A 15,304-nucleotide genomic window follows, 5' to 3' on the forward strand; every position below is an offset into this window, starting at 1 on the left:
AGAATAACCTTTTAATGAGCAAATTCCTTGAGATAATATATAAAATAGCACCTAGCATAGTGCTTGCCCACAGCAGACATTCAGGAGGCTTGCTTAAATTTGTGATAGAATTCTAGAAAAAAAAATAGTGTACTCTTGTTAAGAGGATTAAGTTCAAAACCGAGCTTCCAAAGTAGAGGATTTGATACCACTGGTTCTGCTAAAATATGAATATAGATGAATTTGATTTTCAAATTCATTTTCTGAGAATAGAGCATCTAGCTTTTATCCAAGATCCACTGTGTGAACAGCTGCAAGTTGTCATGCCTCACCCAATGATTAACAATTCAGGAAATGATCAGTGTATGACTAGGAAGTTTGTTCTAGCAAATATGAAAACCGGAAGCTACAACCAATATGAAATGGATATGGAGAAGGCCTCTTCAGTGGGGCACCAAGCTCCAGAGAGCTACAGTTTGCATGGCTTTGACTTCCCAGCTTTCTTGTATCTTTAAAATGTAGAAATATCACAGAATTAAAAGAGGAAAAACTGACTTTATACCCATTGGAATGTCTATGATTAAAAAAAACCAGGAAAACTAGGGTTGGTGAAGACATGGAGAAACTAGGATTGTCATACATTAATGGGGAATATAAAATAGTCCCACCCTGTGGAAAACAGCATGGGAATTCCTTAAAAAATTAAACACAGAATTTACCAGGTGAGCCATCAATCCAACTCTGGGTACATACCTAAGAGAACTGAAAATAGGGACTCAAACAGATAAACAGATCCACTCATGTTTATAGTAGCATTATTCACATTAGCCACTAGGGACTGCAGCTCAGGTATCCATCAGCAGATGAATGGATAAACAACACGCAGCACACACGCAATGGAAAATCATTTAGCCTCAGAAAGGATGGGAATTCTGACATGGGTTGCAGCATAGTTGAACCTTAAAGACATGATGCTAAGTGAAACAAAGAGACAAATACTGCATGATTCCACTCATAGGAGGCACCTACAATACTCAAATTCATAAGGACTGAAAGTAGAGTGGCTATGCCAGGTCTGAGGAACTGAGAAATGGAGGATTCGTATTTAGGCATAGAGTTTCTGTTTGAGATGATGAAAGATGTTCTAGAGGTGGATAGTAGTAACAGCTGCACAAGAATGTGGACTTAATGACACTGAACTATACTCTTAAAAATGATTAGAATGATAAATTTAATGCTGTCTTTATTTTTAACCACAACAAAAAGGAAAACTCACAAGAAAAGACATTTGGATTTTGCCCTTAAATATGTTCTTTATTCATAAGCACAAAATATTTTACGCACATTATATTATTTTGTTAGGTGGTCATGAGATGGGCAAGGTTGGCAGGTAGAAAAACCCATCCTGAAAAAATAAATATAAACTTTCTGATAGCATAATGAGGCAGTTTCCAGCCACTTTGGAAATCTACTTGTTAATTTTTCAGAAGGGTATACTAAGAGTGGAAGTTATCTGAGTCCACACAGCAAGCGAAGTCAGGCCTCAGTGGCCCAAGATGCCTAAATCTGTGGCTTCCCTGTCTAGGTTTGTACTCTCTAATACACTTATAAAATGGAGAGAATAAAATTGAAGAAATAGTGTATGCCTGTGTGCATTTATTACCCAAAGGTAAAAGCTTGGGAATGATTTGTTCATGAGATTCTAGTACAATAAAAAGTTTTAAACCATTTTAGTTTGATGAAAGACTAGAACCAAATGCTTACTTCTTCCCATGATTTCTGCACATTGACCTTTTACATCCTGTGTGTGCCAAGAAATGAGCTTATTTTCTAGTTCCTAATAGTCAAAAACAAATTCCTACTGAATATGGGAAAAGTGATTCAATGAAAAATGATTCAATGAAACATTTCATGTTTCATGCCTCAAATATTTATTGAGCATCTATTATATTCTAGGAACTATGTTAGTCTGGGGACTACAGATGAGAACAAGCCAAACTTAGTTCCTGTCTTCATGAAATGCTGTCCTCAAACAAATAAATAAAGATGTTGCACTAAGAGAAGGTTAAAGAGCTAGGGGAACATTTGGAAATTACAGGAAATTTCAGCCAATATTGTAAAGGATATATAAGGAAATTTTGGAGAGCGGAGGGAGCTATTTGGGTGCTATATCAGGATTTAATCAGAGAAGGAAAACCATTGGAATATAGATAGAAAGATAGGTTGATAGGTGGTATACATGGTTTGGATGGATGGATGGATAGGCAGATAGGTTTAGATAGATTTGTCATAGGGATTGGCTTTATGCAATTGTTGGAGCTGATTAAGCAGTCTTTGTGAGGCTGTTATATTCATGATTGAGGTTGCAGCCTGACATTAACAGTAATCAGGGAAGAAAAGATAAATAACAAACTGGACCCCCACAACACCAACTGGAACTTACAGGATATACTGACACTCATATCTAACTGTCTTAACGCCCTCAGTGTGGGTGTTGGGTATAAACTAAGTTCCTTTGTCATGGACTGAATTCATATACCTGGCCCTGGAGCAGCTGTAGGAGGATTCTGGGGACAGTGGATCAGCCTGTGCCTGATGCCAACAAGCAGAGCTGCAGGTGAGAGACCACACCGGTCAGCCTCATAAAGTTGCTGCTTCATCTCCACCACCTGGTCTCCCACCAGAATCTCACATGGCTCAAAGTGCCTGCAAACCAGCAGGGATGGGAATTCTGGAGATATGACCTACCTGGTCACCCTGACACATTGTAAAGCTACCCCGGATAACAGCTTTAGCTAGACTTGGGAGTTGAGGTCTCAGGAGAAGGTGATAGCGATGCCAAGGTGCTGTGGATGGTCAGAAATCAGCTGGAGTAGAGGAGGATCCTCCCAGAGCATTGGAGTCATGCTAAGCAAACAAACATACTGCCTGGGAAAGTCTTGTATTTAAAAAAATAAATGAGAATAAAAAGGGAACCATGTATCTCCATGAAATCTACTTACTCAAAAACAAGAATAGAATGGTTTTGTTTGGCATCTATGTGAATTGAAATTGGTAAGCTTGTGGAGATGCTAGTTTCCAGACTTGCTCAGTAGTTTACAACTTACTCTCTCCTCCCTAACTTCCATTTTTTTTTCTTTCTATCTCCTTCCCAATCCATATCCTTACTCTGCTCCTTGTTGGCCAAGAAAATGGCTGGGTTAAAGCCTGAGCACACAGATACCTTGTTTATTGTTGTTGTTGTTGTTTTAGATCCTACCCAGGAGTGAAATCAAACATGGAATAAAAATCCCATAGCTCATGGACACAGGTTAGTTCTCACGTCATCTCGGTACAAGTTACCCAAACATCTTTAGCATAAGAGTCTATGATCTCTCTTTGTGACTGTACAGTCAGAATCAGGCTTCTCCTGCAAAGAGCAGGGAAATAAATACTGTGTTTGCAACCCTGGGTCAGGTTTTGATTCAATGATCAAATATAATATGTCCTCCAGATTCAATTTAGTCCATTTCCTGAAATAAACTAAATATGCTGGAAGATATGCAGGCCTCCTGTCTCTCCCAGCACCACCCAATACCTTTTAAAAAATGATCAATCGTAGCAAGGCCACTAATAGGGTTGCTTCTCAGACCGAATGTTTCTAGCCTGACCTTGGGACCTCGACATGGCAGGGAGAGGCAGATGAGGAAGCCACTAACAAAGGAAGCAAGTGGCTCCATTAGAAAGGCAGTGTCCAGGTGCCAGGTCTTTCCTACCCATAATGAGCAGCAGATTCTTGGTTTTCCACTATCTGGGGTCCCTGCCTAAAGACCAACCTCAGATTCAATTATTCACTAGGAAGACTCCCAGAACTCAGAGAAGCTGTCATACTCACAGTCGTGGTTTAGTACAGTGAAAAGATACAGATGAAAACCCTCAAAGTTTGAAAAAGGGCAACGAGGAAAGAGCCCAGTGGGGTCCCAGGAATCCGTTTCCTACCTTCTCCTCCCAGTGGAGTCCTGCAGTAGTACTTAATTCTTCCAGGAACTATGTGTGACAATATGCACAAAGTAGTACCAACCAGGGAAGCTCACACAGGCCGTGGTATGAGAGATTTCATTGAGGTTAGTCATGTAGGCAACGGTGCCCTTGTGACTGACCTTGGTTACTTACTAGGTCAAACTGAGACAGCATAGCCCAAAGCTGTTGCCATACATGACACTGTTAGAATAGGCTATAAATACTGTGTTTGCAACCCTGGGTCAGGTTTTGATTCAACAATCAAGTGTACTGAGGCAGGATATTTCAGGAGTTCAGAGGTTATCTCCCAGGAACCAGTCAAAGGCCACCTTCCTTTCGAATGTGTAGGGCTTGGACAATCCAAGCCTGCTGAATCAGTTCAACTGCTTATCCACACCTTTTATTTCATTAGTTTTCCAGTCTGTAGTTTTGATGCGGAGTCTGAGAGTGAAGTTCCATGGGCTCAAATGGATGACATTGGGCAAGAGATTCCTGCGACTAACTAGCTGTGTCCATAAGGTCTCATTGTCTTAGTTTCCTCATTGTCTGATGATGGTGTTAATGCCTACTCTGAATTTCCCAACAAGTAGTGTGGGAATCAAATGGCGGCGCTTCTGAGGGTCATGCACTTGATAAGTGTTAGGAGTAGCAAGACATAAAAACTAAACAACCACTCTGGGGATTTCTTTTTATTTAACAGCTATTCCCTGCCACCGCCGCCCCACTCAACATTTACAAAATGCTTACTAGGTTCCAGACACTGGGTCTGGTGCTTCCGTGGATCCTTTTATTTAATCCTCAAACAATTCTCTTCAGAAGTCATTATTATTATTGTCTCTATTTGAGAGTACTGAGGCTCAGTGAGGTCACGTAGCTAGCTCAATAGTGGAGGCAACTCTTAAACTGAACCCAGACAACCCAAACTAGAAAAGCAAATGTAGGTTGATGTTTGCAGGAAAGGGGAAAAGTGCTTCACTCCCTCAAAGGTATGTCCAACAAGTCTCCCTGAGTTTTAAAAAAGAAGGGCTGGCTATAAGCTCAAAAGAAAATATTTTGCTCCAATAAGGTGACATTCTGAAGGGTACCATTTGACTGTTTGAGGAGACAATTATAAGTCTCCTTTGGAAGTCTATTTGTTGTCACAAAACTACTATTGACAGACAGGTCCGAATGGGCTGCACTTAATTAAGGCTGAGAAGCTCAGGTCACACCAAAGGAAAGAATTGGATGCACTTTGGGATTGGGGGTGTGTTAGTTATCTTTCCATTACTGTGACAAATAACTGAGAAAAATAAATTAGAGAAGAAAAGATGATGATGATGATAGAGATGATGATGATGATGATTTGATTTGATTTGATTTTTTTGGCTCATGGTTACAGAGGTTTCAGTCTATGGCTGGATGATTCCATTGCTTTGAGCCTGAGTGAGGCAGAACATTATGGCAGAAGACCCCTGTAATCCCAGTGACTCTGGAGGCTGAGGCAGGAAGATCATAAGTCAAAGCTAACCTCAGCAACTAAGTGAGACCCTGTCTCAAAATAAAAAATAAAAAGGACTGAGGATGTTGCTTAGTGGTAAAGTGCCCCTGGGTTCAATCCCCAGTATTAAAAAAAAAAAAGAAAGAAAAAAAGGCAGGGGTGATGAAGGAAAGCTGTTCAGCTCATGGCAGGAAGAAAAAGAGAGAGAGAGAAAGGGGAGAGGGACATAGATCGACAGAAAGAAAGAGGGAGAAGGAAGAGAACAAAAGGATAAAGAAGAAGAAGCTAGCACCACCACCAGGGACAAGATACTGTCCTCAAGATCACACCCTGCAGGAACCAACCATGCACCTTCAGCCATTCCCCACTTGCCTATAGTTTCTTCCTCTTCCCAATAGTCCATTCAAATTATTATACATCAAATGGATTAACCATGAATTTAGAGCCATCACAATCCAATCACTTTCCCAAAGCCCCATCTCCTACCTCTGGACACTGCTGCATGGAGGACCAAGTCTTCAACACATGAGCTTTTGGGGGACATTCAGATCCAAACCATAATAGGGAGTGTGTGTGTGTGTGTGTGTGTGTGTGTGTGTGTGTGTGTGTGTGTTGTGTGTGTGTGTGTGTGTGTGTGTGTTTGGTGCTGGAGAATGAGATCAAGTCCAGGGCATAAGCACATGCTCTGTCACTGAGCTATAACCTCATTCTGCAGACGTTCTTCTGAGTAGAACTGAAGTATCTGTCTCCAGGGATAGAGATCAGGCGCCTTCTATCTGACCTCCCCCATCTCTATCCTCCATGACTAAATAAAGGGTCAAGGAACTTGGATTTCATTTGGAATGCACATTCTTTCTGTTTTTTAGAAACATCACAGTCTTCAAGGAAAGCCTCCCTTTTATTAGAGAACTGCAGACATTAGTACCACCACTTGGCAGAGATTTCTTCTTCTTACACATAGGCTCATGCTACACCTCTCCTCCAAAAAAAAAAAAAAAATCTGTAAGAGGAAACTGTTCGGTTGCTACAAATCATGAGAACAGTCTGTGAAGAAAAATCTCTCAAAAGACTTCAGGAAAGACATATTTCATTGGGCAGAATTTAGAGGAAAGACAGAAGAATTGGCATAAAAGCAGCAGCAGACAGAAAGGAGGACTATGGGGGATGGCAGGAAGCTGCAGAGAGCAGATCTGAAGCTCTGCAGAAAGAGTAAATGAAGGGAAAGGACACAAGGTGGGAGAGACAGGCTGCCTGGTGTCCACCTGATTCTGACACAAAGTCAAGTAGAACCGAAGGAAAGGGCAAGGTCTAAAAGGAGCCATGACTAGAAAACAGCACAAGACGTATTGGAAGGCACCCATAAGGTGGGGATTATCATCCATAAGAGATTCTCCTTTTGAGATAAGAGAGTTTAGAAGGACCCTAAATACCCACGAAAAATAAAGCATGTTCAAAAAAGAGCCAATTTTCAATAAGCTACTTTGAGGGTTATCACTTTTAATATTATTATTCCAGAAAAAAATGATATATCCTTAGAGTATTATATTACATCCAAACTTGGAAAATTAAACTGGGATGCAGTTTTGCATTTGTTGTTCCTTATCGCCCCTCTGCCCCACCCTCTCGCTTTTTTACTCATGAAATGTCTGAGACATGTTTGAGTCCAAAGAAGACTGAAGCCCCTATGCTGTGGAATTTGAGTTTGGAACTAAAACATGACCTATTTTCCTGCCCCCATGACTTCGAGCCTAGTCCTCAGGAGGGTGTTTCTTTTTCTATGACAATCCAGGTCCTCTTGTCAGTCAGTGAAACCTTGCCCAGTGACAATGGGCAATACTGAAGTTCAAGTCTAATACTAGCCACCTGGTGTTTGTGCACATGCCTTTAGAGAAGGGCACAGTCACCACCAAGCTGCCTTTACTGCAGGCCCATTGTGGGGGTCTCCAGGCTATTTGCACCTCTGACCAACTGGCTACAAGTTCAGGATTTACAGGATACAATCAGTTTCAATAACTCACAGAACTCGGGAAAGTGCTGTATATAAGATTACACTTTAATTATAAAGGATGCAAATCAGAACCAGCCTAATGAAGAGACAAGAATAGGTGTGGGAGGATCTCAGATGCAAAGTTTCCATGCCCTCTCCCCAGGAAATCAGAAAATGTCACCTTCCTGGCACACTGATTTTTTTTTTTTACCCACCCTAGGGGAGCATTGAGTGTCTAGAGTTTTAATCAGGGTTTCATTATGTTGTCATGATTGACCGAATCATTGGCCACATGACTGAATTAAGTCTCTGCTGTCCTCCCAGGGGTTGGTAGATTGGGCTTAACACCGGAACCCTGTAATTGCATGGCTGGCTTTTCCATATGATTGGCCCCCACCCTGAGTCACCATACTCAGTTGTGGTCCAAAGATCCACCAGACACGCTTAGGAAATTCCAAGAGCTTAGGGAGAAAAAAAAAATCTTAATTATATAACACAATGACAACAACTGATACTTTTTGAGGATTTTAAATATGCATTTCATTTGATTCTCAAAACAATCCTATGTATTAGATACATTATTATACCTATTTACAGATGATGAAATTAAGGCACAGGGAAAGGAAATAACTTGCTTAAATTCACATAGCCATTAAGTGTCACAGCAGGGATTTTGACTCATATCTGTGACTTCTAAGGCTATCTTCCCAGAATTTACTATCAAAATGGAGAAATGAAGAGGACAGCCATATTTACTATAGGAGAACAATGTAAATATAACTCAAGGACCCAGACATTTTTTGTGCATGTGGAGTGGGGGTAGGTGGGGAATAGGGCAAGGATAGACTAGGTTCTAGTCTATCCTTGAAAGAATCTAGTCTGCCCTTGAAAGAATTCAGTCTTGGGGCTGGGGTTGTGGCTCAGCTTGGAGCGCCCACTTGGCACATGCGGGGCACTGGGTTCCATCCTCAGCACCACATAAAAAAAATAAAATGACGATATTGTGACAAATACAAGTAGAACAAAATATTAAAAAAGAAAGAAAGAGAGAGAGAAAGAAAGAAAGAAAGAAAGAGAAAGAAAGAAAGAAATTCTTGCATTGGAGGTTTAACTCAGTAGTAGAGCACTTGCCTAGTATGCACAAGGCCCTGGGTTCCATGTGCAGCACTGAAGAAAAAAAAATTCAGTCTTTAGAGTCAGAAGCCCTGCTTTAAATCTGGCTCTACCAATTACTAATTGAATGATATTAGAAGGAAAAAAAATTAACAAAAAAAGTGTTAGGGTTTAGATATGAAGTATCCTCCAAAAGCTTATGTGTGAGACAATGTAAGAAGGTGAAATGATTTATGAGAGCCTTAACCTAATCAGTGAATTAATCCCTGATAGGGATTAGCTAGGTAGTAACTGTAGGCAGATAGGGTGTGGCTGGAGGCTGGGTCATTGGGGGCATGCTTTTGGGGTATTTATTGTTCTCAGTGAGCTGAGCTCTCTATTCTCTGTGCAAGGTTCTGAGCTGTTTTCCACTGCCACGCCCTTCTTTATGTTCTGCCTCACCTTGAGAAGCCCAGAGCCATGGAGCTGGCCATCTATGAATTGAGTCCTCTGAAACCTTGAGCCCCAAAATAACTTTTCCTCCTCTAATTGTTCTTGTCAGGTCTTTTGGTCACAGCCATGGAATGTTGACTAAAATAGCACCTAACTCTGATATACAAAATCTTTCTCAATTACATGGAGACTTTATAAACTTTTAAAAGTTTGGTTTGAGGAATAAGGAGATAATTTATTTTAAAGCAAAAGACATAACCGTGTAAGACTGCTTCTGCTGCTGGTCCTTCTCCTCCTCCTCTTCCTCTTACTTCTTTCTTCTTTTTTTCTTTTCTTTTCTATACAGTTTGTCCCTGATCTTTCATGCTCAGAATTTATCTTCTCTCCACTGATCTACTATTTATTCCTCATTTTCCACATGATACCCTTTCTGATTGCCTTGGATTATATTTTTGTTCCCTTGGCTAGATTATTTTTATACTGTTTACATGGATCATTACTTCAGCCATGGAAACCGCAGCTTTACAAAGCATTTATTAAGTACCTAATTGTGCATGACACTTCAGTTAAAACCTAGCCGAAGGGAGTCCAGGCCTTCCAAGAGCCAGGACGGCCTAGTGGGGAAGGTCAGAGCCTGACCTCAGAAGAATTGAGTTATGATCCCGATTCTGCCTTGAACCAGCTTTGTAACTTTAGAAAGGACACTCAGCGTCCCAGAATATCAGACCACCCACTTGTAAACTATCCTCCATAATTATACCTGTCTTGCCATCCCCACTGACAGGTGAGAAGATGGTATGAGAACGGTATGTGGAATTTTTTGAAATCAACCATCTGAATAGAGGAAATAATTATGCAGGCAGCAGTGAAGCAGATATCGATTCTCACTTGCAGAAATCCAGAAACAATCTAACCCCATTTTTCTGCATGCAGAAAAGATGTGAACAGAAATAAACACCTGCTCATATCATAGTTAGGTTTGTTTTGAAAGGCTGTTGGCAGGGAGGGCTGGAGAAGAGGTAAGAGATGTGTCCTTTTGTTTATAAATGTGGCAAGGAAACAGAAGTATACACAAAGTCAGTGACTACAAAAAAGGATGCAATTTTCTTGAAAATCATAACAGGGTGACTCTTAAGGTGGCCATAAAATACACCATTATAGTGTTTGAGAAGCCCAACTCTTGTCATCAGTGTGGACTTCTGCAGTCATAAGCAATTGAAAATCCTTCTCCATGTAAGGTGGATAGAAAGAAATCCCAAGCTGCCCAGTGAGTTGGTTCAGATGAAGGCTACATGTGTTGATTCAACTGTATAAAATCTCCAACACCATTTCCTCTTGGGACACAAAAGAGATGAACTGTATGTCTTTCTCAAAAACTAAAGAAATAAATTGAGAGCTTTGAATAATATCTAAATTAATTCTAAAGTTGGGTGAGCACCTGCTTTAAAATTTTACCTTGGTTATTGTTGTTCATTCACTTAACAAATGTTTATTCAGCATCCATTGTGGGCTGGATACTATTCTATGCCATTAGGATATAACAGGGAGCTAATAAAAGTCCCTACCTCTGTAGAGCAGGTAGATTCTTGTTCAGGAGTAGGAAGGGGGTACAGAGACAGACAGGATGCAATAAACCTAATCAATATAGAAGAAATGAGAAGGTGACCAATGTTACACAGAATAGAAAAGCCCAACTTGGGCTGGGGCTGGGGCTCAGTGGTAGAACATTCACCAGGCATGCGCGAGGCACTGGGTTCAATCCTCAGCACCACATCAAAAATAAATAAATAAGTAAAATAAAAAAAAATATATATATATATAAAAAGAAGGCTCAATTTAAAGGGAATTATAAGGACAAGGGTGACGATTATGATTTTTCAATACCTGGGGTCATTTGTGAGCCCATTACTTAAAACTTGCTAGGCCTTGCTTCTTTTTCCACACAGGGTCACAGCCATAATGGAATGAAGTCATGCTGCCCACCATACACAGGATAACATCAAATTCAAACAGCCACAAAGCAATCAGCATCACTATTACCTGAGACTGTCTATTGGGCCCTGTATATATATAGAAAGAGAGAGAGATTCACCATGTGATTCCTAGAGCTTTACTATCTCTTCTATCCACACTGAGTCTAAACCTATCTTAACAAAGGGCAAAGGACATTTTGATCCATGGCAACAGAAAAAGTTTTCAAAGAAAATACCCTTGAGATAGAAAAAAGAGAGACTTTATTCTTTGTTCTTTTACTCATTGCAGTGGGAGTCAGTGGAGGAGGGCAAAGATGAGATGAGAGAGAAAGAGCACAGGCGGCCCAAGGGCAAGAGGAGAAGGCAGATCCAACAGGGGATGGAAAGAGGGAAAGAAAAGGCCCAAAGTTTTAGCTGACTTCCTGAATTTATTTCCAAATTGCACTGCCCAGGATGTGCTCAAGTAGCAGTTTGTTTGAACAAAATGCCTCACCAAATGCCAAGTCTACCCAATAAACTAGGGAAGAGAACAGAACCGAGGGAACTTCAGACAAGGTCAAGAGGCTGCTAGGTATCATGGGCCACAGGGGGAGCAGGAGAAACGGCTTGAATCGAAGATGGGAGCAGAAATATTAAGGAATTAAACATTCATGCTCGGTCTTCAGTGGAAGAAAACAATTGTTTATCCATGGTCCAAACTATCTATTGTACGGCTCTGGACTATTCCTCAAGGCCCACATGTGACAGACTCTGTCTGCAGCCTGTGGCACTATTGGAAAGTGGTGGGACATCCCACCCATGAAGTGAGCAGCTTTATTCTTCTACAAGCTCCCCACCATGATGTGCTGCCTCACTATAGAGCCAAAAAGCTATGGATGGAAACCTCCAAAACTGTGAGCCAAAATAAACTCTTATTTTTTTTTCTCTTTCTTCTTCTTCTTTTTAAAAAATCTTTCTTGTTTCTCTCTTTCTTTCTTAGTGCTTGGGATTAATACTAGGAGCACTTTGCTACTATGATATATCTCCAGCCCTTTTTATTTTTGCATTTTGAGACAGAATCTCACTGAGTTACTAAGGCTGATCTCAAACTTAAGATCCTCCTGCCTCAGCCTCCCAAACTGCTGGGATTATAGGCATACACCATGCCTGGCTAAACTCTTTTTTTCTTTCTAATTTGATTATCTCAGGTATTTTGTTACAGTAATGAAAAGTTGACTGACACACCAGTCCAGTTTACAGCTCACAGAACTCTACCTGGTACAGGCTGACATTGGTTTAATTCCAATAGTTAGGCGGTCTCAAAGTTAATGTGTTTTTTGTTGCTTTGTGGTAGCTATTAATTTCTTGCAAGTATGGTAGGGATGTAATTGAGTATTAATAAAAAGATTTCTACTTGTATAATAAAAATCTTATAAATCCAGTCTTTAAAAATTATACTTTTCGTAGCTTGCTTTAATAATTCCACACCCTGGGAGATGGACCAGATAAATGCCACTATGCAGGTTGCTAAGGAAATTCAAGGGCCAGTTTTCTGTGACCTAACAATAGGCTGTTAGCAGCTCCTTCTGGTTCCAGGAGCCTCCCAACTTGACTTTAAGGGCATGACTCTCTCTTTCTCAAATATGAGATGGATTATAACATCAAACATTTCTTAGGTCCCATTTATTTTAAGACAGTCATTGACAAGAAGCTACAATTCATTCAATACATTTTAAAGTTAATTTTGGTTTAATGGATGGCAGCAGGATCCTTATACCCTGTGTACAATTCAGTCTATAGATAGTGCTTTGTGAGCACCACAGAATTTGTTAAGAATAACATGTGAATTGTTTTAAAAGAACTATTGGAATAAATAAACTGCCACTTGCCAACCATTAAACACAAATGTACATGGAAAACTCAAGTAATATTCATTGTCTGTTAGATTTTGACCTTCACTCTGTCCTAAGGCTGTGCTTGAACTTTCTTCTTCTTGTTGAGTTCTTTCTTTCTTTCTTTATTTTTTTCCTTTTGTTTCCAATCTGAACTATTCTGCTCTCTTCCCCCTATTCAACATGAAGGAACATAAATACTGTTGTGCTCCCCAAAGAGAATACCCAATTGCTTTGCATTTCTTAAAAGTTCCTTTCTCAAGCCCAGGTTTTCTGCCCCAGCTGAACAGAACACAACAACATTTCAATTGTCACTCTTGCTCTCTCCCTGTGCCTTCTTGTCAGATGCATAAAGCCAGCATTCACAGCGGGTGACCCTCCACATGGAGCCCTGGGGTGCTTGCTGTGGATCCTGCTGAGGTGCAGGAGGAGGTGGTGTGGTGTGTAAACTTCTTGGCTGCCAGATTTCCTGCTGCCTAGATAATCCTCCTCATTCTCCACTGCCATTTCCCTGGGGGCTTGTTTCCTGTTCTCACTACAAAGAGCCAAACCCTGGTGAAACACCAGGCCATGCTTAAGAGCTTGGTATCTCACTGTGAAGGCAGGACATGGCGGCCTAAGATAGGCTTCCCTGCTGTGAAGGCACATCACACAGGTGACCCGCACAGACAGGGCTATTTCTTAGGGCAGAGGGAACTTCCCAGAGGTTCAGGCTATTCTCCCAGTCTGACTGAGGTTCTGAGATGCCTGACAAGGAAAAAAGTAGAATTCTGATTAAAAGGGAGCTAAAAACTCTTGGGAACCATTTCAACACCTAAAAGAGAGCCCTTGAGATAGTAGTCAGGATCTCTGAAAAGACAGAATGTGTAGGATCATCTCAAAGGACTTCAGCTGCAACAGTAGATGATAGAAGAGACTTAATATTTCTTTCTTTAGCATGAGGGTGTGGCTCAGAGGTAGAGAACTTGACTATCAAGGGTGATTCTCTGAGTTCAGCACCTCCCCCCAAACTTTTCTCTTCAAATCTGCATGGAGAAAGGAAAATGGTATGTAAAGAGTTTTGCATCTTCAATAAGAGAACCCCCAAATTGGTTTCCTGAACAGGTAAAATTTGGTTTCTCATTCATTTCTTCCATCCACAACTTTATTGGTCCTTAAAATCAAAGACAGAGCAGGAGCCCAGATCTAACAGAGCCACCAGTGAGAGGGCTGGAGGGAGGGAATTCTTGACTGGACCTGATTATCATTATGAATTTCTGGCCTAAGCAGCTTCAGGAAGCCATCTAATTATTTAAAATGGAAAGAAGTTAAAGGTGACAGCTGGCCAGCTCTGTGTCCAAATCCCAACTCCATCACTTCCTGGTTGCCAACCTAAGCAAACCCCTGAACCTTGTAAGGTCTCAGTTTTCTCATGTTATAAAATGTAGCAGCATCTCTTTATCGGGTTGTTATGGAAAATAGGCTTACAATGACCCTGGGTATAACTTTAGAGCAATTCAAGGGCTGCAGTTTAACTAACTTGGTTACAAATGTAGCACAGAGTAGGCACTGGATAGTCATTGAATGAATTACCATCAACAATAGATTCTTCAGGAGAAATACTAGAAAAACTGTCCATGATTGATCAGCTGGGTGCAGGGAGTTTTATAAGAGAGGGGTGATCCTTTGTGAGTTGAGAGATACTGAATGGAGGACACAATTCAGAAAAGAAATAAATATATTTCTACAGTAGTGTCCTTGTATCATGATCCTGAAATTCTGCTCCCAATTTTGCTATTTCTTTGCTTTGTGGCTTTGAGCAACCCTTCTTCAGACTCTAAAGCTAAAGAAGGGCTGGGGCTGGAGCTCAGAGGCAGCGTACTTGCCCAGCATGTGTGAAGCACTGGGTTTGATTCTCAGCACCACATATAAAAAATTAAATAAAGGTCTATCAACAACCAAAAAAAAAAAAATTTAAAAAAAGAAAGCTAAAGAAGCTGGGCCAGATTATATCTAAATTCACTTCTACAAGGACAGTGGAAAATTCAGAAATGGTCTCAGGCACTTCTGCAAGAAAAGCTACTTATAAAGCAAGTCAAACGTGGTTTGAAGGGGGGAAAAAAAGAACAATGTCCATTGAGGCACATGCCTAAGTTTTACAAGGATAAAAACCACCGCCAATGTTGTCATTGTGGTCGTCGTCGTCATCATCATCATCACCATCATCATCTTATCATTTGATGTTTCCTGTGTGTGAAACTTTGTACCAGTGCATGTGAAACGTGATTACATCCAGTCCTCTCAACAAGTCTTAGCACTTCACAAGATTTGTTCAAAGAAGAGGGAATTTGCGTTCCCTGAAAAAGAATGGGATAATTATGTTCTATATTGTCTCCTACATGCCGGGTGCTTTACATATATTTTTTTTCCTAATCTTCATAACAACTCTGCTGAGAGGTAGTAGAGGTGCTATGTTAGTTTTCTGTGCAGT

The sequence above is a fragment of the Ictidomys tridecemlineatus genome, chromosome 13 (genome assembly GCF_052094955.1).
Source record: "Ictidomys tridecemlineatus isolate mIctTri1 chromosome 13, mIctTri1.hap1, whole genome shotgun sequence".
In the NCBI taxonomy this organism is placed as follows: Eukaryota; Metazoa; Chordata; class Mammalia; order Rodentia; family Sciuridae; genus Ictidomys; species Ictidomys tridecemlineatus.